At 31.7% G+C, this 23,963-nt stretch overlaps 1 long non-coding RNA gene across 1 annotated transcript; it reads right to left on the bottom strand.

Annotated features, from left to right (window-relative positions):
- Positions 1–463: 463 nt before the first annotated feature.
- Positions 464–3,050, bottom strand: LOC130015455 (uncharacterized). The gene is made up of 3 exons (XR_008790652.1): positions 2,926–3,050; positions 1,872–1,968; positions 464–761 (listed from the first exon to the last, which is right to left on the bottom strand). It is a non-coding gene; the product is annotated as an uncharacterized LOC130015455 (long non-coding RNA).
- Between the last annotated feature and the right edge of the window lie 20,913 nt (positions 3,051–23,963).

Below are 23,963 nucleotides of genomic sequence, written 5' to 3' on the forward strand. Positions count from 1 at the left end.
ATTTACAAACATTCCGAAAGAAATTCAAACGTTTCACCTTGTTTCGTAATGTTTAAACGTTTGGTTTTGTTTGGTAACATTTGTAAACGTTTGGGTTTGTTTCGTAACGTTTGTAAACGTTTTGCTTAAATTGCTAAAAAGGGGGAAACGCTTGGATTTGTTTCGTAACGTTTGTAAACGTTTGGTTTAAATTGCTAAAAAGGTGAAACGTTTGGATTTGTTACCTAACGTTTGTAAACGTTTGGCTTAAATCGGTAAAAAGATGAAACACATGGATTTGTTTCGTAACGTTTGTAAACGTTTGGCTTTGTTTCGTACGTTTGTAAACGTTTGTGTCACGACCCAAAATCGAGGGCCGACCGGCGCTAGAGAATGAGAATTTTGGTTCTGAAACCCGTAGCAAGCCTAAATTTACCTAAAAAAATTTCGCTTTTCAAAATCGTTATAATACTTAATAAAACCATTTTCGAAAAATCGGCAATATAACGCCTGTAAACTTAATAAACCACACCTGTGAAAAGACACAAACCACTCTGTATAAAATACCAATTAACCATATATTAAATCCCTGGATAATTTATTTTCCCAAAATACATCATTTTAGCAGGGCATAATATAAACATAAATCGTCTGCTACTAGCTAGGTCTACTATCATGACTACTGGAGCTCTAAGAAGAATAAGACCTCCCATAAATGAAACTTCTGAAACAACGAATGGAAGCTCGACCACATTGTCATATGTTAATCCTGAAAGAAAACACTGTTGGGGGGTCAGACAACGCTGAGTGAGTTCACAATTTACTAACGGTATTATACTTAAAATTAAGGTCGCATTAACAATAAAATATACTTTCCTTTATGATCAATCAATAACTTACATTTAAACATAATTCGATAATAAACATAAAATATAATTAATAGTTTCCAATATCGGATCCGTTCGAAACCCTAAACCCAAGAGCTACGGACTTATTTGACATAATCGACGATCACTGTTTTTCGAATCATATCGTCCGAGTGGCCAGGTCCCGAGATAGTTCGACCGAGTTACCCGCTACCACGTGGCATAGTCCCGAGATAGTTCAACTGAGTTACATCATGCCACTACTTAATCCCAAGTTGTGGGTCCCGAGATAGTTCGACCGAGTTACCCACTAGACACAGGTCCCGAGATAGTTCGTCCGAGTTACCTTGTGTCTATCACATTTATTTTTATCCTCCTTATTCCATAAATCGATCGATAATCATAATTTATCATTTCAAATCATTGACCATAGACGCCTAGACTCGTATCAGTACTGGTGATCACACAGCCTATTGACGCCCAATAGGTAGCTCGTTTCCCCCGGATCACTTATTGGGTTTAAATAATAATTCCACAGGACAAACAATGTATAAGCTCGTATAATAAACATACATATAGCGAAGCTATTAAAATAACAAGTACTATAATTAAATTCTCAAATTCTCTATACCGAAATACATCCTTAAAGGCATTAAGAGAATAAAGAGCATTAACTAACTAATACATGCTCCTTTAAAATAACCGATGGTATTTCAATGGCGATCTCATGATCTAACCATCGCTAGCTATCAATCACATCATCCTTAATAAAATAAAAGTCTAACATCAAACATTTTCCATATATTTCAAACTCAATTTATGCGACCTTTATATATTTTAATCATTCATAGAATAAGATAAAGTACTAATAAAAGTCCTAAACTTATTATTTAAAATACTTTAATGATGCTCTAGTAATATTAATCTAAGTTCTATAAATATAAGTTTAAAACTAAAATCTTCAATCAAATACATGTATCAATTTATAAAAAAATAATAATACTCGAAAGTAAATCGCGAACTCACCTCGATCGCTTAATCAAATTTTTAAAAGCAAATATAAAATATCCCGTTGCTTAACCTTCCAAATCCTTCACTTCTCCATTCCAATAGCATGTAAGATCTATAATATAAACAAATACTAAATTAACATCAAAATTCATAAACTACTTTTCTTTTAAAATTTTGCGTTTAAATTCAAGCGTTCAAGCTTGAATTAGTTCTAAGTCCATTTCTTTTACTTTTGCCTTCTTAACAACTTATTTAACCAATTCGACTTTCCATTTAACAAATCCCTTAAACCAACTATTTTAACTCCGAAATTTCAACACTTAAACTAAATTTCAAACTTAACTTTAAATTATACTTCAAATAATCTTATATCATTTTCAAATTATTCGTTCAACCCATAAACAATTTTAATCCAACTCAAACACACTTTAAAGTTTATGTTCAAGCAACTTAAGCTTGAATTTAATCATGCCTTAATATATTTTAACTTCTATCTCAAAAATCTATTTGTTAAACTTTCTAAACCCATTTTCAGCTTTAATTTTGCATTTTATTTAATTTATTTAAACTTCCAAAAATATTTCCAACATCAAAGCGTATCGGCCGCGGGGACTCGGGGTGACCGGCTGGTCTGCCCGTCAAAGCAGACCAGCAGGTCTGCTCTTTATCGAGCAGACCAGGTCTGCTCTGTTTGAGCAGACAGATCAGGCCTTCGGGCCTGATCGGTCCTTCCCCGGCCGCCGTGCTCCGTTAACCCCCAAGCTTCATCCTCTCTCAACTCAAAACAACTCAACAAATCTAAAATTTCCAGCTTTAATACATGAAATTTCTTAAAGGAAAGTTGCTTCATTAAACATTTAACCACACTAATCAACCAATAATTCAAGCCCTAATTCATACAATCCTTTAATTTATGTAGAAATCCTCCTATAAATTCATACAAAACACTTAGAGGTTGATGATAGACCTTCAATTGAATTTATTTTTAAAATCCAAAAACTATAACCTTTAACCCATGAATTTCAGCAACCAAAACAACCCATAGAATCTTATAAATTAGAAATCTTACCTTGAATTGAAGTCTTAGAATGATAGAGGATCGAATTTTTAAAAAATCGGCGAAAGAATCATCAAAAACAGTTGTCGGACGAAGAAACCCCATTTTGCCGAAAGTTTCATCAAAACTGGTATGAAATTTTCTTTGCTCCTGCTTCTTATTCATGCGTATCATATTTCTTATATTTTATTTGGACAAATTGCTTCTTTGATCCCTCACTTAAACCATTTAACTTGTTCATCCCTTCTCTATTTTGTCTTCTTATGATGGCTTAGTCTATGATTAAATCCTTCTCCTTTTCTTTTTAAATTAACCATCCTCCTCATGTTTGTTTTTATTACTAATAAGTAACATAGCTAATTATTCCTTTAATCCCTCACTTCTTTTAATTTTACTCTTTTCCTTTTTAACTTCTCTTTTATCACTACTAATTAATTGATCTCTACAATTAACCAAGTCGTTTTTATGCCGAGCTTAAATCCAATTTTTTAAACGACAATAAATTATACGGAGTCCTTTTACTAGTCCAAAATATTAATTATTGTCCTTTTCTAAAATTTTATTATTTAACCGTATAATTTATATGTCGCGCTTAAACTCATATTTAAAAATAATCTTCCAAATATTTATGGATTCTCTTAAAATAATCCAAATAATAAAATTTATGGATATTATTTAAATATCCATTTTAAAATCATTTATTTTATTTAATGGAAATTTTCTCCAATTTTCCCATTAAATCCCGACATGCTTATCTCGATATCCAAATACGAGATAAAATTTAATTCTAATTAATTTAATCTAATAATATAGTCCAACTTTATTAAAATTCATTCCTCGTCAAAACGCTTCTTTCCTCCTTATTTACAAAAATTAACTTATTTTAGCTCCAATTGGCTAAAATAATGCAATTAATCCAATAAATACTTATCCCAAAAATACGGGGTATTACAGTTTGGCTTAAATTACTAAAAATATGAAATGTTTGGACTTGTTTCGTAACGTTTTAAATGTTTGGTTTTGTTTCTTAATGTTCGTAAACGTTTGGCTTAGATCGCTTAAGAGGTGAAACGTTTGGTTTTGTTACGTAGCATTTGTAAACGTTCGGTTTAAATCGCTAAAAATGGGAAACGTTTGTTTTCATTTCGTAACGTTTGCAAACTTTTGGCTTAAATCGCTAAAAATTTGAAATGTTTGGATTTGTTTCGTAACGTTTTAAATGTTTGGCTTAAATCGCTAAAATGGGAAAACGTTTGTAAACATTTATCTTAAATCGCTAAAAAGGTGCAACGTTTGGTTTTGTTTCATAACCTTTGTAAACGTTTGGCTTAAATCGCTAAAAAAGTGGAAACGTTTGGATTTGTTTCATGACGTTTGTAAACGCTTGGCTTAAATCGCTAAAAAGCTGAAACATTTGGATTTGTTTCGTAACGTTTGTAAACGTTTGGCTTAAATAGCTAAAAAGAGGAAACGTTTGGTTTTCTTTCTTAACCTTTGTAAATGTTTGGCTTAAATTGCTAAAAAGGTTAAATGTTTGGATTTGTTTCGAAACGTTTGAAACGTTTGGATTAAATTGCTAAAAAGGAGACACGTTTGGATTTGTTTCGTAACCTTTGTAAACGTTTGGCTTAAATAGCTAAAAAGGGGAAACGTTTGGATTTGTTTCGTTACATTTGTAAACGTTTGGCATAAATCGCTAAAAAGGTGAAACGTTTGGATTTGTTTCGTAACTTTTGTAAATGTTTGACTTAAATCTCTAAAAAGGGGAAATGTTTAGTTTTGTTTCATAACGTTTATAAACGTTTGACTTAAATCACAAAAAAGTTGAAACGTTTGGATTTGTTTTCTAACGTTAGTAAACGTTTGGCTTAAATCGCTAAAAAGGGGAAACATTTGGTTTTGTTTCGTAACGTTTGTAAACGTTTGGCTTAAATCGCTAAAAATATGAAGCGTTTGGTTTTGTTCCGTAATGTTTGTGAACGTTTGGCTTAAATCGCTAAAAAGGTGAAACATTTGGTTTTGTTTCATAACCTTTGTAAACATTTGGCTTAAATAGCAAAAAAGGTGGAACGTTTTGATTTGTTTCGTAACGTTTGTAAACCTTTGGCTGAAATTGTTATAAAGGTTAAACATTTGGATTTGTTTCCTAACGTTTTAAACGTTTGGTTTTGATTCGTAACGTTTGTAAACGTTTGGCATTAATCGCTAATAATGGGAAACGTTTGCTTTTGTTCCGTAACGTTTTTAAACGTTTGGCTTAAATTGCTAAAAATGTTTGATTTTGTTTCGTAATGTTTGTAAACGTTTGGCTTAAATTGCTCAAAATAATCTTAACGTTTCTAATTTTTAAGCCAAACGTTACGTAACAAAACCCAAACGTTTACAAACATTACAAAACAAATCCAAACGTTTCACCTTTTTAGCGATTTAAGCCTAACGTTTACAAACGTTACGAAACAAAACGAAGTGTTTCACCTTTTTAGAGATTTAAGTCTAACGTTTAATACGTTTACAAATGTTTTGTTTTGTTCCTTAACGTTTGTAAACGTTTGACTTAAATCGCTAAAACTGTGAAACATTAGGATTTGTTTCGTAACGTTTTAAACGTTTTGTTTTGTTTCGTAACGTTTTAAACGTTTGGCTTCAATTGCTAAAAAGGTGAAACGTTAAGATTTGTTTCGAAACGTTTTTAAACGTTTGGCTTAAATAGCTAAAAAGTCCAAACATTTACAAACGTTACGAAACAAATCCAAGCGTTTCTATTTTTTACAAATTTAAGACACACGTTTACAAATGTTACAAAACAAATCCAAAAGTTTCCCCTTTTTAAAAATTGAAGCCAAACATTTACAAACGTTACGAAACCAAATCAAACGTTTAGAACGTTACGAAACAAATCCAAACATTTCACATTTTCAGCGATTTAAGCCAAGCGTTTACAAACGTTACAGAATAAAACAAAATGTTTCACATTTTTAGCGATTTAAGCCAAACATTTACAAATGTTACGAAACAAATCCACGTTTCCCCATTTTAGCGATTTAAGCCAAACAATTATAACGTTACGAAACAAATCCAAACGTTTCACCTTTTTCGCGATTTAAGCGGAACTATTACAAACGTTACGAAACAAATCCAAACGTTTCCCCATTTTAGCGATTAAAGCCAAACATTTAAAACGTTACTATACATATCCAAACGTTTCACCTTTTTAGCGATTTAAGCAAAAAGTTTACAAACGTTACGAAACAAATCCAAGCGTTTCACATTTTTAGTGATTCAAGCCAAACGTTTACAAACGTTACGAAACAAATTGAAGCGTTTTACCTTTTTAGCAATTTTACCCAAATGTTTACAAACGTTACGAAACAAAACCAAACGCTTCACCTTATTTGCGATTTAAGCCGAACGTTTACAAATGTTACCAAACAAATCCAGACAGTTATAAATGTTTAGCTTAAATTGCTAAAAAGGTGAAACAAATCCAAACATTTAGATTTGTTTTGTAACGTTTGTAAACGTTTGGTTTAAATTGCTAAAAAGGTGAAAATGTTAGGATTTGTTTCGTAACGTTTGTAAACATTTGGCTTAAATTGCTAAAAAGGTGAAACGCTTGGATTTGTTTCGTAACATTTGGAAACGTTTGGCTGAAATTGCTAAAAAGGGAAACGTTTGGATTTGTTTCGTAAAGTTTGTACATGTTTGGCTTAAATCGCTAAAAATGTGAAACGTTTGATTTAAGCCAAATGTTTAAAACGTTACGAAATAAATCCAAACGTTTCATATTTTTAAAGATTTAAGCCAAACGTTTACAAACGTTACGAAACAAATCCAAATGTTTACCCATTTTAGATATTTAAGCCAAACGTTTACAAACATTACGAAACAAATCCAAACGTTTCCCCATTTTAGCGATTTAAGCCAAACGTATACAAACGTTATGAAACAAAACCAAACGTTTCCACATTTTAGCAATTTAAGCCAAACGTTTACAAACGTTACGAAACAAATCCAAACGTTTCCCGTTTTTAGCGATTTAAGCCAAACGTTTACAAATATTACGAAACAAATCCAAACGTTTTACCTTTTTAGCAATTTAAACCAAACGTTTACTAACATTAAGAAACAAATCTAAACGTTTCACCTTTTTAGCGATTTAAGCCAAACGTTTACATACGTTACGAAACAAATCCAAACGTTTCCCCTTTTTAGCAATTTAAGTCAAACGTTTACAAACGTTACGAAATAAATCCAAACTTTTCACTTTTTTAGCGATTGAAGCCTAACGTTTAAAAACGTTACGAAACAAATCCAAATGTTTCACCTTTTTAGCAATTTAAGCCAAATGTTTACAAACGTTACGAAACAAACCCAAATGTTTAAATCGCTAAAAAGGTGAAACTCTTGGATTTGTTTTATAATGTTTGTAAACGTTTGGCTTCAATCGCTAAAAAGGGGAAATGTTTGGGTTTATTTCGTAACGTTTGTAAACGTTTGACTTAAATTGCTAAAAAGGTGAAACATTTGGATTTGTTTCGTAATGTTTTTAAACGTTTGGCTTCAATCGCTAAAAAAGCGAAACGTTTGGATTTATTTCGTAACGTTTGTAAACGTTTGACTTAAATTGCTAAAAAGGGGAAACGTTTGGATTTGTTTCGTAACATTTGTAAACGTTTGTCTTAAACCGCTAAAAGGGTGAAACATTTGGTTTTGTTTCATAACGTTTGTAAACGTTTGGCTTCAATCACTAAAAAGGTGAAATGTTTACAATATTACGAAACAAATCCAAACGTTTACAAAGGTTACAAAATAAATCCAAACCTTTCCTCATTTTTCTGATTTAAGCCAAACGTTTACAAATATTACGAAACAAATCCAAACGTTTCCCCTTTTTAGCGATTTATGCCAAACGTTTACAAATGTTACGAAACAAATCCAAATTTTTCTCCTTCTTAGCAATTGAAGCCAAATGTTTACAAACGTGATGAAAGAAATCCAAGCGTTTCACCTTTTTAGCAATTTAAACCAAATGTTGACAAACATTACGAAACAAAACAAATCGTTTCACCTTTTTAGCGATTTATGCCCAACGTTTACAAACATTACGAAACAAAACCAAATGTTTCACCTTTTTATGAAACAAATCCAAACGTTTACAAACGTTACAAAACAAATCCAAATGTTTCACCTTTTTAGCAATTTAAGCCGAACGTCAATAAATGTTACGAAACAAATCGAAACGTTTCCCCTTTTTAACAATTTAAGCCAAACGATTACAAACGTTATGGAACAAAACCAAATGTTTTACATTTTTAGCGATATAAGCCAAACATTTACAAACGCTACGAAATAAATCCAAACGTTTCACCTTTTTAGCGATTTAAGCCAAACGTTTACGAACGTTACGAAACTAATCCAAACGTTTCACCTTTTTAGCGATTTAAATCAAACGTTTACAAAAGTTACCAAACAAAAACAAATGTTTACAAACGTTACGAAACAAATCCAAGCGTTTCACCTATTTAACAATTTAAGCCAAACGCTACGAAATAAAACCAAACGTTTCACCTTTTTAGCGATTTAAGCCAAACGTTTACAAACGTTAAGAAACAAATCCAAGCATTTCACCTTTTGAGCAATTTAAGCCAAACGTTTACAAACGCTACGGAACAAAACCAAATGTTTCACCTTTTTACCAATTTAAACCAAACGTTTCCCCTTTTTAGCAATTTAAGCCAAACGTTTACAAACGTTACGAAACAAATCCAAATGTTTCACCTTTTAAGCGATTTAAGCCAAACGTTTATAAACGTTACGAAACAAATCCAAAAGTTTCACCTTTTTATGGATTTAAGACAAACGTTTACAGAGGGTATGAAACAAAACCAAGCGTTTCACCTTTTTAGAAATTTAAGCCAAAAGTTTAAAAACGTTACGAAACAAATTTAAACGTTTCACCTTTTTACCGGTTTAAACCAAACGTTTGTAAAAGTTATTAAATAAAACCAAATGTTTCCCCTTTGTAGCGATTTAAGCCAAAGTTAAGAAAAAAAATGTTTCACATTTTTAGCGATTTAAGCCGAACGTTTACAAACGTTAAGAAACAAAGCCAAACGTTTACAAACATTACGAAACAAATGTGAAATGTTTCACATTTTTAGAGATTTAAACTAAACGTTTATAAACGTTACGAAATAAAAGCAAATGCTTAAAACGTTACGAAACAAATCCAAACTTTTCCCCTTATTAGCGATTGAAGCCAAACGTTTACAAACGTTATGAAACAAATCCAAACGTTTCGCCTTTTTAGCAGTTTAAGCCAAACATTTACAAAGGTTACGAAACAAATCCAAACGTTTCACCTTTTTAGTGATTAAAGCCAGACGATAAAAACGTTACGAAACAAAACCAAACATTTAAAACGTTAAGAAACAAAACCAAATGTTTCCCCATTTTAGCAATTTAAGCCAAATGTCTACAAACGTTAAGAAACAAACCCAAGCGTTTCACCTGTTTAGAATTTTAAGCCAAACGTTTACAAGCGTTACGAAACAAAAACAAACGTTTCCCATTTTTAGCGATTTAAGCCGAACGTTTACAAATCTTACGAAACAAAATCAAACATTTGCCCTTTTTAGCGATTTAAGCCAAACGTTTACAAACGTTACGAAACAAAATCAAACGTTTAAAAAGTTACGAAACTAATCCAAACGTTTCACATTTTTAAAGATTTACGCCAAACGTTTACAAACATTATGAAACAAAGCCAAACGTTTACAAACGTTACGAAACAAATCTAAGCGTTCCACCTTTTTATTAATTTAAGCCAAACGTTTACAAACGTTACGAAATAAAACCAAATGTTTCACCTTTTTGGAGATTTAAGCCAAACGTTTACAAACGCTACGAAACAAATCCAAGCATTTCACCATTTTAGCAATTTAAGCCAAACGTTTACAAACGTTCCCGAACAAAACAAAACGTTTCACATTTTTAACGATATAAGCCAAACGTATACAAACGCTATGAAACAACTCCAAGCGTTTCACATTTTTAGCGATTGAAGCCAAATGTTTACAAACGCTACGAAACAACTCCAAACGTTTCACATCATTAACGATTTAAGCCAAACGTTAACAAACGTTACGAAACAAATCCAAACGTTTCCCCATTTTAGCGATTGAAGCCAAACGTTTACAAACGTTACGAAACAAAACCAAACATTTAAAACGTTACGAAAGAAATCCAAACGTTTGACATTTTTAGCGATTTAAGCGAAACGTTACAAAACAAAAACCAATGTATCACATTTGTAGCTATTTAAGTCAATTTTTTAAAAAAATTACGGATCAAATCTAAACGTTTTACAATTTAGCGATTTAAGCTAAACGTTTACAAACGTTAAAAAACAAATCCAAGCGTTTCACCTTTTTAGCAATTTAAGCCAATCCTTTACAAACGTTACGAAACAAATCCAAGCGTTTCACATTTTTAGCGAATGAAGCCAAACGTTTACAAACATTACGAAACAAATGCAAACGTTTCGCATTTTTAGCGACTTAAGCAAAACGTTTACAAAAGATATGAAACAAATCCAGAAGTTTCACCTTTTTAGCAATTTATGCCAAACGTTTACAAACGTTACAAAACAAATCCAAATGTTTCACCTTTTAAGCAATTTAAGCCGAACGTCAACAAATGTTACGAAACAAATCTAAACGTTTCACCTTTTTAGCAATTTAAGCCAAATTATTACAAACGTTACGAAACAAAACCAAATGTTTTACATTTTTAGCGATTTAAACCAAACATTTACAAACTCTACGAAACAAATCCAAACGTTTCACCTTTTTAGCGATTTAAGCCAAACGTTTACAAACGTTACGAAACTAATCAAAACTTTTCACCTTTTTAGCGATTTAAGACAAACGTTTACAAAAGTTACGAAACAAAAACAAATGTTTACAAACATTAGGAAACAATTCCAAGCGTTTGACCTTTTTAACAATTTAAGCCAAACGCTACGAAACAAAACCAAACGTTTCACCTCTTTAGCGATTTAAGCCAAACGTTTACAAACGTTAAGAAACAAATCCAAGCATTTCATCTTTTGAGCAATTTAAGCCAAAGGTTTACAATCGCTACGGAACAAAACCAAATGTTTCTCATTTTTAGCAATTTAAGCCAAACGTTTACAAACGCTACGAAACAAATCCAAACATTTCACCTTTTTACCAATGTAAGCCAAACGTTTACAAACGTTACGAAACTAATCAAAACAATTCCCCTTTTTAGCAATTTAAGCCAAACGTTTACAAACGTTACGAAACAAATCCAAACGTTTCACCTTTTTAGCAAATTAAGACAAACGTTTACAAACGTTACGAAACAAATCCAAACGTTTCACCTTTTTAGCGATTTAAGCCAAACGTTTACAAAGGGTATGAAACAAAACCAAGCGTTTCACCTTTTTAGCTATTTAAGCCAAAAGTTTAAAAACGTTACGAAACAAATCTAAATGTTTCACCTTTTTGCCGGTTTAAACCAAACGTTTGTAAAGGTTATTAAATAAAACCAAATGTTCCCCCTTTGTAGCGATTTAAGCCAAACGTTAAGAAAAAAAACAAACGTTTCCCATTTTTAGCGATTTAAGCCGAACGTTTACAAACATTAAGACAAACGTTTACAAACGTTACGAAACAAATGTGAAATGTTTCACATTTTTAGAGATTTAAACTAAATGTTTATAAACGTTACAAAATAAAAGCAAATGCTTACAAACGTTACGAAACAAATCCAAACTTTTCCCCTCATTAGCGATTGAAGCCAAACGTTTACAAACGTTAGGAAACAAATCCAAACGTTTCTCTTTTCTAGAAATTTAAGCCAAACATTTACAAAGGTTACGAAACAAATCCAAACGTTTCACCTTTTTAGCGATTAAAGCCAGACGATAAAAACGTTACGAAACAAATCCAAATGTTTCACCTTTTTAGAGATTTAAGCCACACGTTTACAAACATTAAGAAACAAATCCAAACGTTTCCCCTTTTTAGCGATTTAAGCCAAACATTTACAAATGTTACGAAACAAATCCAAACGCTTCTCATTTTTAGCGATTGAAGACAAACGTTTACAAACGCTACGAAACAAATCCAAGTGTTTCACCTTTTTAGCAATTGATGCCAAACATATAAAATGTTAGGAAACAAATACAAACGTTTCACCTTTTTAGCGATCTAAGCCAAACATTACGAAACAAAATCAAACGTTTCACCATTTTAGCAATTTAAGCCAAATGTCTACAAACGTTAAGAAACAAACCCAAGCATTTCACCTATTTAGAAATTTAAGCCAAACGTTTACAAGCGTTACGAAACAAAAACAAACGTTTCCCATTTTTAGCGATTTAAGGCGAACGTTTACAAAGGTTACGAAACAAAATCAAACATTTCCCCTTTTTAGCGATTTAAGCCAAACGTTTACAAACGTTACGAAACAAAACCAAACGTTTAAAAAGTTACGAAAGAAATCCAAACGTTTCACATTTTTAATGATTTACCCTAAAAATTTACAAACATTACGAAACAAAACCAAACGTTTACAAACGTTACGAAACAAATCTAAGCGTTCCACCTTTTTATTAATTTAAGCCAAACGTCTACAAAAGTTACGAAATAAAACCAAATGTTTCACCTTTTTGGAGATTTAAGCCAAACGTTTGCAAACGTTACGAAACAAATCCAAGCGTTTCACCATTTTAGCAATTTAAGCCAAACATTTACAAACGTTACCGAACAAAACCAAACGTTTCATATTTTTAGCGATTTAAGCCAAATGTATACAAACGCTATGAAACAACTCCAAGCGTTTCACATTTTTAGCGATTTAAACCAAATGTTTGCAAACGCTACGAAACAAATCCAAACGTTTCCCCATTTTAGCGATTGAAGCCAAACGTTTACAAACGTTATGAAACAAAACCAAACATTTAAAACGTTACGAAACAAAACCAAACGTTTCCCCATTATAGCAATTTAAGCAAAATGTCTACAAACATTAAGAAACAAACCCAAGTGTTTCACCTATTTAGAAATTTAAGCCAAACGTTTACAAGCGTTACAAAACAAAAACAAACGTTTCCCATTTTTAGCGATTTAAGCTGAACGTTTACAAACGTTACGAAACAAAATCAAACATTTTCCCTTTTTAGCGATTTAAGCCAAACGTTTACAAACGTTACGAAACAAAACCAAACGTTTAAAAAGTTACGAAACAAATCTAAAAATTCCACATTTTTAATGCTTTACGCCAAATGTTTACAAACATTACGAAACAAAGCCAAACGTTTACAAACGCTACGAAACAAATCCATGCGTTTCACCTTTTTAGCAATTTAAGCCAAACGTTTACAAACGTTACCGAACAAAACCAAACGTTTCACATTTTTAGCGATTTAAGCCAAACGTATACAAACGCTATGAATAACCTCCAAGCGTTTCACATTTTAAGCGATTGAAGCCAAATGTTTACAAACGCTACGAAACAACTCCAAACGTTTCACATTATTAGCGATTTAAGCCAAACGTTAACAAACGTTACGAAACAAATCCAAATGTTTCCCCATTTTAGCGATTGAAGCCAAAACTTTACAAACTTTACGAAACAAATCCAAACGTTTGACATTTTTAGCGATTTAAGCGAAACGTTACAAAACAAAAACAAACGTTTCACATTTTTAGCGATTTAAGTCAAATGTTTACAAACGTTACGGATCAAATCTAAATGTTTCACCATTTAGCGATTTAAGCTAAACGTTTACAAACGTTACAGAACAAATCCAAGCATTTCACCTTTTTAGCAATTTAAGCCAATCCTTTACAAACGTTACGAAACAAATCCAAGCGTTTCACATTTCTAGCGATTGAAGCCAAACATTTACAAACGTTACGAAACAAATGCAAACGTTTCACATTTTTAGTGACTTAAGGAAAATGTTTACAAAAGTTACGAAACAAATTTAGAAGTTTCACCTTTTTAGCAATTTATGCCAAACGTTTACAAACGTTACAAAACAAATCCAAATATTTCCCCTTTTAGCAATTTAAGCCGAACGTCAATAAACGTTACGAAACAAATCCAAACATTTCACCTTTTTAGCAATTTAAGCCAAACGATTACAAGCGTAACGGAACAAAACCAAATGTTTTACATTTTTAGCGATTTAAGCCAAACATTTACAAACTCTACGAAACAAATCCAAACGTTTCACCTTTTTAGCGATTTAAGCCAAACGTTTACAAACGTTACGAAACTAATCTAAAAGTTTCGCCTTTTTAGCGATTTAAGCGAAACGTTTAAAAAAGTTACAAAACAAAAACAAATGTTAACAAACTTTACGAAACAAATCCAAGCGTTTCACCTTTTTAGCAATTTAAGCCAAACGCTACGAAACAAAACCAAACATTTCACCTTTTTAGCGATTTAAGACAAACGTTTACAAACGTTAAGAAACAAATCCAAGCATTTCATCTTTTGAGCAATTTAAGCCAAACGTTTACAAACGCTACGGAACAAAACCAAATGTTTCTCATTTTTAGCAATTTAAGCCAAACGTTTACACACCCTACGAAACAAATCCAAACGTTTCACATTTTTACCAATTTAAGCCAAACGTTTACAAACGTTACGAAACTAATCCAAACGTTTCCCCTTTATAGCAATTCAAGCCAAGCATTTACAAACGTTACGAAACAGATCCAAATGTTTCCCTATTTTAGGGATTTAAGCCAAATGTTTACAAACGTTACGAAACAAATCCAAACGTTTCACCTTTTTAGCGATTTAAGCCAAACGTTTACAAACGTTACGAAACAAATCCAAACGTTTCGCCTTTTTAGCGATTTAAGCCAAACGTTTACAAATGTTACGAAATAAATCCAAACGTTTCACCATTTTAGCGATTTAAGCGAAATGTTTACAAAGAGTATGAAACAAAACTAAGTGTTTCAACTTTTTAGCTATTTAAGCAAATAGTTTAAAAACGTTACGAAACAAATCTAAACGTTTCACCTTTTTACCGGTTTAAACAAAACGTTTGTAAATGTTATTAAATAAAACCAAACGTTTCCCCTTTGTAGTGATTTAAGTTAAACGTTAAGAAAAAAAACGTTTACATTTTTAGCGATTTAAGCCGAACGTTTACAAACGTTAAGAAACAAAGCCAAACGTTTACAAACGTTACGAAACAAATGTTAAATGTTTCACCTTTTTAAAGATTTAAACTAACCGTTTATAAACGATATGAAATAAAAGCAAACGCTTACAAACGTTACGAAACAAATCCAAACGTTTCCCCTTATTAGCGATTGAAGCCAAACGTTTAGAAACGTTATGAAACAAATCCAAACGTTTCACCTTTTTAGCGATTTAAGCCAAACGTTACGAAACAAAACCAAACGTTTCCCCATTTTAGCAATTTAAGCCAAACGTCTACAAACGTTACGAAACAACCCCAAGCGTTTAACCTATTCACCAATTTAAGCCAAACGTTTACAAACGTTACGAAACAAAAACAAACGTTTCCCATTTTTAGCGATTTAAGCCGAACGTTTACAAACATTACGAAACAAAATCAAACATTTCCCCTTTTTTAGCGATTTAAGCCAAACGTTTACAAACGTTACGAAACAAAACCAAACGTTTAAAAAGTTACGAAACAAATCCAAACTTTTCACATTTTTAATGATTTACGCCAAACGTTTACAAACGTTACGAAACAAAGCCAAACGTTTACAAACGTTATGAAACAAAGCCAAACGTTTACAAACGTTACGAAACAAATCTAAGCGTTCCACTTTTTTATTTATTTAAGCCAAACGTTTACAAACGTTACAAAATAAAACCAAACGTTTCACCTTTTTGGAGATATTAGCCAAACATATACAAATGTTAAGAAACAAATTCAAGCGTTTCACCATTTTAGCAATTTAAGCCACACGTATACAAAGGTTACCGAACAAAACCAAACGTTTCACATTTTTAGCGAATTAAGCCAAACGTATACAAATGCTACGAAAAAACTCCAAGCGTTTCATATTATTAGCGATTTAATCCAAAAGTTTACAAACGCTACGAAACAAATCCAAACATTTCACATTATTAGCGATTTAAGCCAAATGTTAACAAACATTACGAAACAAATCCAAACGTTTCCCCATTTTAGCGATTGAAGCCAAACATTTACAAACGCTACGAAACAAAACCAAACATTTAAAACGTTACGAAACAAATCCAAACGTTTGACATTTTTAGAGATTTAAGCCAAACGTTACAAATGTTACAAAACAAAAACAAACGTTTCACATTTTTAGCAATTTAAGTCAAATGTTTACAAACGTTATGAATCAAATCTAAACATTTCACAATTTAGCGATTTAAGCTAAACGTTTACAAACGTTACAGAACAAATCCAAGCGTTTCACCTTTTTAGCAATTTAAGCCAAACATTTACAAACGTTACAAAACAAATCCAAGCGTTTCACATTTCTAGCGGTTGAAGCCAAACATTTACAAACGTTATGAAACAAAACCAAACGTTTCACCTTTATAGCGATTTAAGACAAATGTTTACAAAATTTATGAAACAAAACCAAACGTTTCACCTTTTTAGCGATTTAAGCCAAATGTTTACAAAAGTTATGAAACAAATCCTAACGTTTCAACTTTTTAGCAATTCAAACCAAACATTTAAAATGCTACGAAACAAATGCAAACGATTCAAATTTTGAGAGATTTAAGTCAAACGTTTACAAACGTTACAAAACAAATTCAAACGTTTCACCTTTTTTAGCAATTTAAGCCAAACGTTTACAAACGTTACGAAAAAAAATCCAAACATTTCACCTTTTTAGAAATTTAAGCAAAACGTCTACAAACGTTACGAAACAAATCCAAATGTTTCCCCATTTTATCGACATTAGCCAAACGAATTCAAACGCTATCAAACAAATCCAAACGCTTCACCTTTTTAGTGATTTAAGCCATACGTTTCCAAACGTTACGAAACAAATACAAACGTTTCCCCATTTTAGCGATTTAAGCCAAACATTTACAAAGGTTATGAAATAAATCCAAACGTTTCACATTTTTAACTATTTAATCCAAACATTTACAAACGTTACGAAACAAATCCAAGCGTTTTACCTTTTTAGCAATTTAAGCCAAACGTTTACAAAGGTTATGAAACAAATCCAAACATGTCACCTTTTTAGTAATTTAAGTCAAACGTCTACAAACTTTGCGAAACAAATCCAAACGTTTAACCTTTTTTGCGATTTAAGCCAAACGTTTACAAAGGTTAGGAAACAAATCCAAGGATTTCACTTTTTAGCGATTTAAGCCAAACGTTTACAAACGTTACGAAACAAATCCAAACGTTTCACCTTTTTGGCGATTTAAGCCAAACGTTTACAAACGTTACGAAACAAATCCAAACGTTTCACATTTTCAGCGATTGAAGCAAAACGTTTACAAACTTCACGAAACAAATCCAAACGTTTCCCAATTTTAGCGATTTAAGCCAAACATTTACAAAGGTTATGAAATATATCCAAATGTTTCATATTTTTAGCGATTTAAGCCAAACATTTACAATGGTAATGAAATAAATCCAAACGTTTAACATTTTTAGCAATCTAAACCAAACGTCACGAAACAAATGAAAGCGTTCATATTTTTAGCGATTTAAGCCAAACGTTTAGAAACCTTACGAAAAAATCCAAACGTTTCACCTTTTTAGCAATTTTACCCAAATGTTTACAAATGTTACGGAAAAAATCCATACGTTTTACCTTTTTAGCAATATAAGCCAAACGTCTACAAACGTTACGAAACAAAAGTAAATATTTAAAACGTTACGAAACAAATTCAAACGTTTCACATTTTGAGCAATTTAAACTAAACATTACAAACGTTACGGAACAAAAACAAACGTTTCATATTTTTAGCTATTTAAGCCAAACGTTTACAAACGTTACGAAAGAAATCCAAACGTTTAACAATTTTAGCGATTTAAGCCAAACCTTTACAATCGTTACGAATTAAATCCAAGCGTTTCACCTTTTTAGCAATTTAAGCCAAATGTTTACAAACATTACGAAAAAAATTCAAACGTTTCCCCTTTTTAGCGATTAAAGCCTAACGTTTACAAACGTTACGAATCAAAACAAAACGTTTCACCTTTTTAGCGATTTAAGCCAAACGTTTACAAAGGTTATGAAACAAAACCAAACGTTTCCCCTTTCTAGAGATTTAAGCCAAACGTTTATAAACGTTATGTAGCAAATCCAAATGTTTCACCTTTTTAGCAATTTAAACCAAACATTTAAAACGTTACGATACAAATTCAGACGTTTCACATTTTTAGAGATTTAAGATAAACGTTTACAAATGTTACGAAACAAATCCAAATTTTCAACCTTTCTAGCAATTTAAGCCAAATGTTTATAAACGTTACGAAACAAATCGAAACGTTTCACCTTTTTAGCAATTTAAGTTAAAGTTTACAAAAATTACGAAACAAATCCAAATGTTTCACCTTTTTAGAAATTTAAACCAAACGTCTAAAACATAACGAAACAAATCCAAACGTCTCACACTTTTAGCGACTAAAGCCAAACGTTTACAAACGTTACAAAACAAATTCAAACGTTTGACAATTTTAGCGATTTAAGCCAAACATTTACAAAAGTTACGAAACAAATCCAAACGTTTCACCATTTCAGCGATTTAAGCCGAGAGTTTTACAATCGTTAAGAAACAAAGCCAAACGTTTACAAACGGTACGAAACAAATGTGAAATGTTTCACTTTTTTAGTGATTTAAGCTAAACGTTTATAAATGTTACGAAATAAAACCAAACGTTTACAAACGTTATGAAACAAATCCTAACGTTTCACCTTATTAGCGATTGAAGCCAAACATTTACAAACATTATGAAACAAATCCAAACGTTTCACCTTTTTAGCAAGTTAAGCCAAACGTTTACAAAAGTTACGAAACAAAGCCAAACGTTTCCCCATTTTAGCGATTAAAGCCAAACGTTTACAAACGCTACGAAACAAATCCAAAATGTTTCATATAATTAGCGATTTGAGCCAAACATTAACAAACGTTACGAAACAAATCCAAACGTTTCCCCACTTTAGCGATTCAAACCAAAAGTTTACAAACGTTATAAAACAAAACCAAACATTTAAAATGTTACGAAACAAATCCAAACGTTACAAACGTTACGAAACAAAAACAAATGTTTCACATTTTTAGCGATTTAAGCCAAACGTTTACAAACATTTCGGAACAAATCTAAACGTTTCACCATTTTAGTGATTTAAGTCAAACGTTTACAAACGAAACGAAACAAATACAAGCGTTTCACCTTTTTAGCAATTTAAGCCAATCATTTACAAACGTTACAAAACAAATCCAAACGTTTCACATTTTTAGCGATTGAAGCCAAACGTTTACAAACGCTACGAAACAAAACCAAACGTTTCGCCTTTTTAGCGATTTAAGCCAAATGTTTATAAAGGTTATGAAAGAAAACCAAACGTTTCACCTTTTTAGCGATTTAGGCCAAACGCTTACAAACGTTATGAAACAAATCCTAACACTTTTTAGCAATTCAAACAAAACGTTTCAAACGTTACGAAACAAATGCAAATGTTTCACATTTTTAGCGATTTAAGCCAAACGTTTACAAACATTACGAAACAAATCTAAACGGTTCACCTTTTAAGAAATTTAAGCCAAACGTGTACAAACGTTACGAAAAAATCCAAACGTTTCACCTTTTTGGAAATTTAAGCCAAACGTCTACAAACGTTACGAAACAAATCCTAATGTTTCCCCATTTTAGCGATTTAATCCAAACCAATTCAAACGCTACCAAACAGATCCAAACCCTTCACCTTTTTAGTGATTTAAGCCAAACATTACGAAACAAATCCAAACGTTTCCCCATTTTAGCGATTTAAGCCAAACATTTGCAAAGGTTATGAAATAAATTTAAACGTTTCACATTTTTAGCGATTTAAGATAAACGTTTACAAAAGTTACGAAACAAATCCAAGCGTTTCACCCTTTTATCGATTTAAGCTAAACATTTACAAAGGTTACGAAACAAACGCAAACATGTCACCACTTTAGTAATTTAAGCCAAAACATTTACAAATTTTGCGAAACAAATCCAACGTTTCATCTTTTTAGCTATTTAAGCCAAGCGTTTACAAACGTTACGAAACAAATCCAAACGTTTCACCTTTTTAGCGATTTTAGCCAATCGATTACAAACGTTACAAAAGAAATCCAAACATTTCACGTTTTTAGCGATTTAAGCCAAACGTTTATAAAGGTTATGAAATAAATCCAAACGTTTCACATTTTTAACTATTTAAGCCAAACATTTACAAACATTACGAAACAAATCCAAGCGTTTCACCTTTTTAGCAATTTAAGCCAAACGTTTACAAAGGTTACGAAACAAATCCAAACATGTCACCTTTTTAGTAATTTAAGTCAGACGTCTACAAACGTTGCGAAACAAATACAAACGTTTACAAACGTTACGAAACGAATCCAAACGTTTCACCTTTTTAGCGATTTAAGCCAAACGTTTACAAACGTTACGAAACAAATCCAAACGTTTCACCTTTTCAGCGATTGAAGAGAAACGTTTACAAACGTCACGAAACAAAATTAATCCAAACGTTTCCCAATTTTAGCGATTTAAGCTAAACATTTACAAAGGTTATGAAATAAATCCAACCGTTTCACATTTTTAGCGATTTAAGCCAAACATTTACAATGGTTATGAAATAAATCCAAACGTTTCACATTTTTAGCGATCTAAACCAAACGTCACGAAACAAATGAAAGCGTTCACATTTTTAGCTATTTAAGCCAAACGTTTACAAACCTTACGAAAAAATCTAAACGTTTCACCTTTTTAGCAATATTAGCCAAATGTTTACAAACGTTACAAAAAAAATCCAAACGTTTCACCTTTTTAGCAATTTAAGCCAAACGTCTACAAACGTTGCGAAACAAAACTAAATATTTAAAATGTTACGAAAAAAATCCAAACGTTTGACATTTTTAGCGATTTAAGCCAAACGTTACAAACATTACGGAACAAAAACAAACGTTTCATATTTTTAGCTATTTAAGCCAAACGTTTACAAACGTTACGAAAGAAATCCAAACGTTTGACAATTTTAGCGATTTAAGCCAAACCTTTACAAACGTTACGAAATAAATCCAAGTGTTTCACCTTTTTAGAAATTTAAGCCAAACGTTTACAAACATTACGAAAAAAATTCAAATGTTTCACCTTTTTAGCGATTAAAGCCAAACGTTTACAAACGTTACGAATCAAAACCAAACGTTTCACCTTTTTAGCGATTTAAGCCAAACGTTTATAATGGTTATGAAACAAAACCAAATGTTTCCCCTTTTTAGAGATATAAGCCAAACGTTTATAAACGTTACGAAACAAATCCAAATGTTTCACCTTTTTAGCAATTTAAACCAAACATTTAAAACGTTACGATACAAATCCAGACGTTTCACATTTTTAGCGGTTTAAGATAAACGTTTACAAATGTTACGAAACAAATCTAAATTTTCAACCTTTCTAGAAATTTAAGCCAAACGTTTACAAACGTTACGAAACAAATCCAAACGTTTCACCTTTTTAGCAATTTAAGCCAAACGTTTCACCTTTTTAGCAATTTAAGCCAAAGTTTACAAAAATTACGAAACAAATCCAAATTTTTCACCGTTTTAGAAATTTAAACCAAACGTCTAAAACATAACGAAACAAATCCAAACGTCTCACATTTTTAGCGACTTAAGCCAAACGTTTACAAACGTTACAAAACAAATTAAAACGTTTGACCATTTTAGCGATTTAAGCCAAACGTTTACAAAAGTTACGAAACAAATCCAAACGTTTCACCATTTTAGCGATTTAAGCCGAACGTTTTACAATCGTTAAGAAACAAAGCTAAACGTTTATAAACGGTACGAAACAAATGTGAAATGTTTCACTTTTTTAGTGATTTAAGCTAAACGTTTATGAATGTTACGAAATAAAACCAAACATTTACAAACGTTACGAAACAAATCCTAACGTTTCACCTTATAAGAAATTGAAACTAAACATTTACAAACCTTACGAAACAAAAACAAATGTTTCACATTTTTAGCGATTTAAGCCAGACGTTTACAAACGTTTCGGAACAAATCTAAAAGTTTCACCATTTTTCCGATTTAAGCCAAACGTTTACAAACATTACGAAACAAATACAAGCGTTTCACCTTTTTAGCAATTTAAGATAAACATTTACAAACGTTACAAAACTAATACAAACGTTTCACATTTTTAGCGATTGAAGCCAAATGTTTACAAACGCTATGAAACAAAACCAAACGTTTCGCCTTTTTAGCGATTTAAGCCAAACGTTTACAAAGGTTATGAAAGAAAACCAAACGTTTCCCCTTTTCAGCGATTTAAGCCAAACGCTTACAAACGTTATGAAACAAATCCTAACGTTTCAACTTTTTAGCAATTCAAACAAAACGTTTCCAACGTTACGAAACAAATGCAAACGTTTCATATTTTTAGCAATTTATGCCAAACGTCTACAAAAGTTACGAAACAAATCCAAATGTTTCCCCAATTTAGCGATTTAAGCCAAACCAATTCAAACACTACCAAACAAATCCAAACGCTTCACCTTTTTAGTGATTTAAGCCAAACATTACGAAACAAATCCAAACTGTTCCCCATTTTAGCAATTTAAGCCAAACATTTGCAAAGGTTATGAAATAAATTTAAACATTTCACATTTTTAGCGATTTAAGCTAAATTTTTACAAACGTTACGAAACAAATCCAAGCATTTCACCTTTTTATCGATTTAAGCCAAACGTTTACAAAGGTTACGAAACAAATGCAAACATGTCACCACTTTAGTAATTTAAGCCAAACGTTTACAAATGTTGCGAAACAAATCCTAACGTTTCATCTTTTTTGCAATTTAAGCGAAACGTTTACAAACGTTACGAAACAAATCCAAACGTTTCGCCTTTTTAGCGATTTAAGCGAAACATTTACAAATGTTACGAAACAAATCCAAACGTTTCACCTTTTTAGCGATTGAAGCCAAACGTTTACAAACGTCACGAAAAAAATCCAAACGTTTCCCCATTTTAGCAATTTAAGCCAAACATTTACAAAAGTAATGAAATAAATCCAAACGTTTCACATTTTTAGCGATTTAAGCCAAACATTTACAAATGTTATGAAATAACTCCAAACGTTTCACATTTTTAGCGATTTAGACCAAACGTTTAAAACGTTACGAAACAAATGCAAACGATTCACATTTTTATCGATTTAAGCCAAACTTTTACAAATGTTACGAAACAAACCCAAACGTTTCACCTTTTTAGCAATATAAGCCAAATGTTTACGAACGTTACGAAAAAATCCAAACGTTTCTCGTTTTTCACAATTTTAGCCAAACGTTTACAAACGTTACGAAACAAAACCAAATATTTAAAACGTTACGAAACAAATCCAAACGTTTCACATTTTTAACGATTTAAGCCAAACGTTACAAACGTTACGGAACAAAAACAAACGTTTCATATTTTTAGCGATTTAAGCCAAACGTTACGAAACAAATCCAAACGTTTGACCATTTTAGCGATTTAAGCCAAAACTTTACAAACGTTACGAAATAAATCCAAGTGTTTCCCCTTTTTAGCAATTTAAGCCAAACGTTTACAAACATTACGAAACAAAACCAAACGTTTATAAACGTTACGAAACAAATCAAAACATTTCGCCTTTATAACAAGTTGAACCAAATATTTAAAACGTTACGATACAAATTCAGACGTTTCACATTTTTAGCGATTTAAGATAAACGTTTACAAACGATACGAAACAAACCCAAATGTTTCTCCTTCTTAGCAATTTAA

This window comes from Mercurialis annua, linkage group LG5 (assembly GCF_937616625.2).
Source record: "Mercurialis annua linkage group LG5, ddMerAnnu1.2, whole genome shotgun sequence".
NCBI lineage: Eukaryota > Viridiplantae > Streptophyta > Magnoliopsida > Malpighiales > Euphorbiaceae > Mercurialis > Mercurialis annua.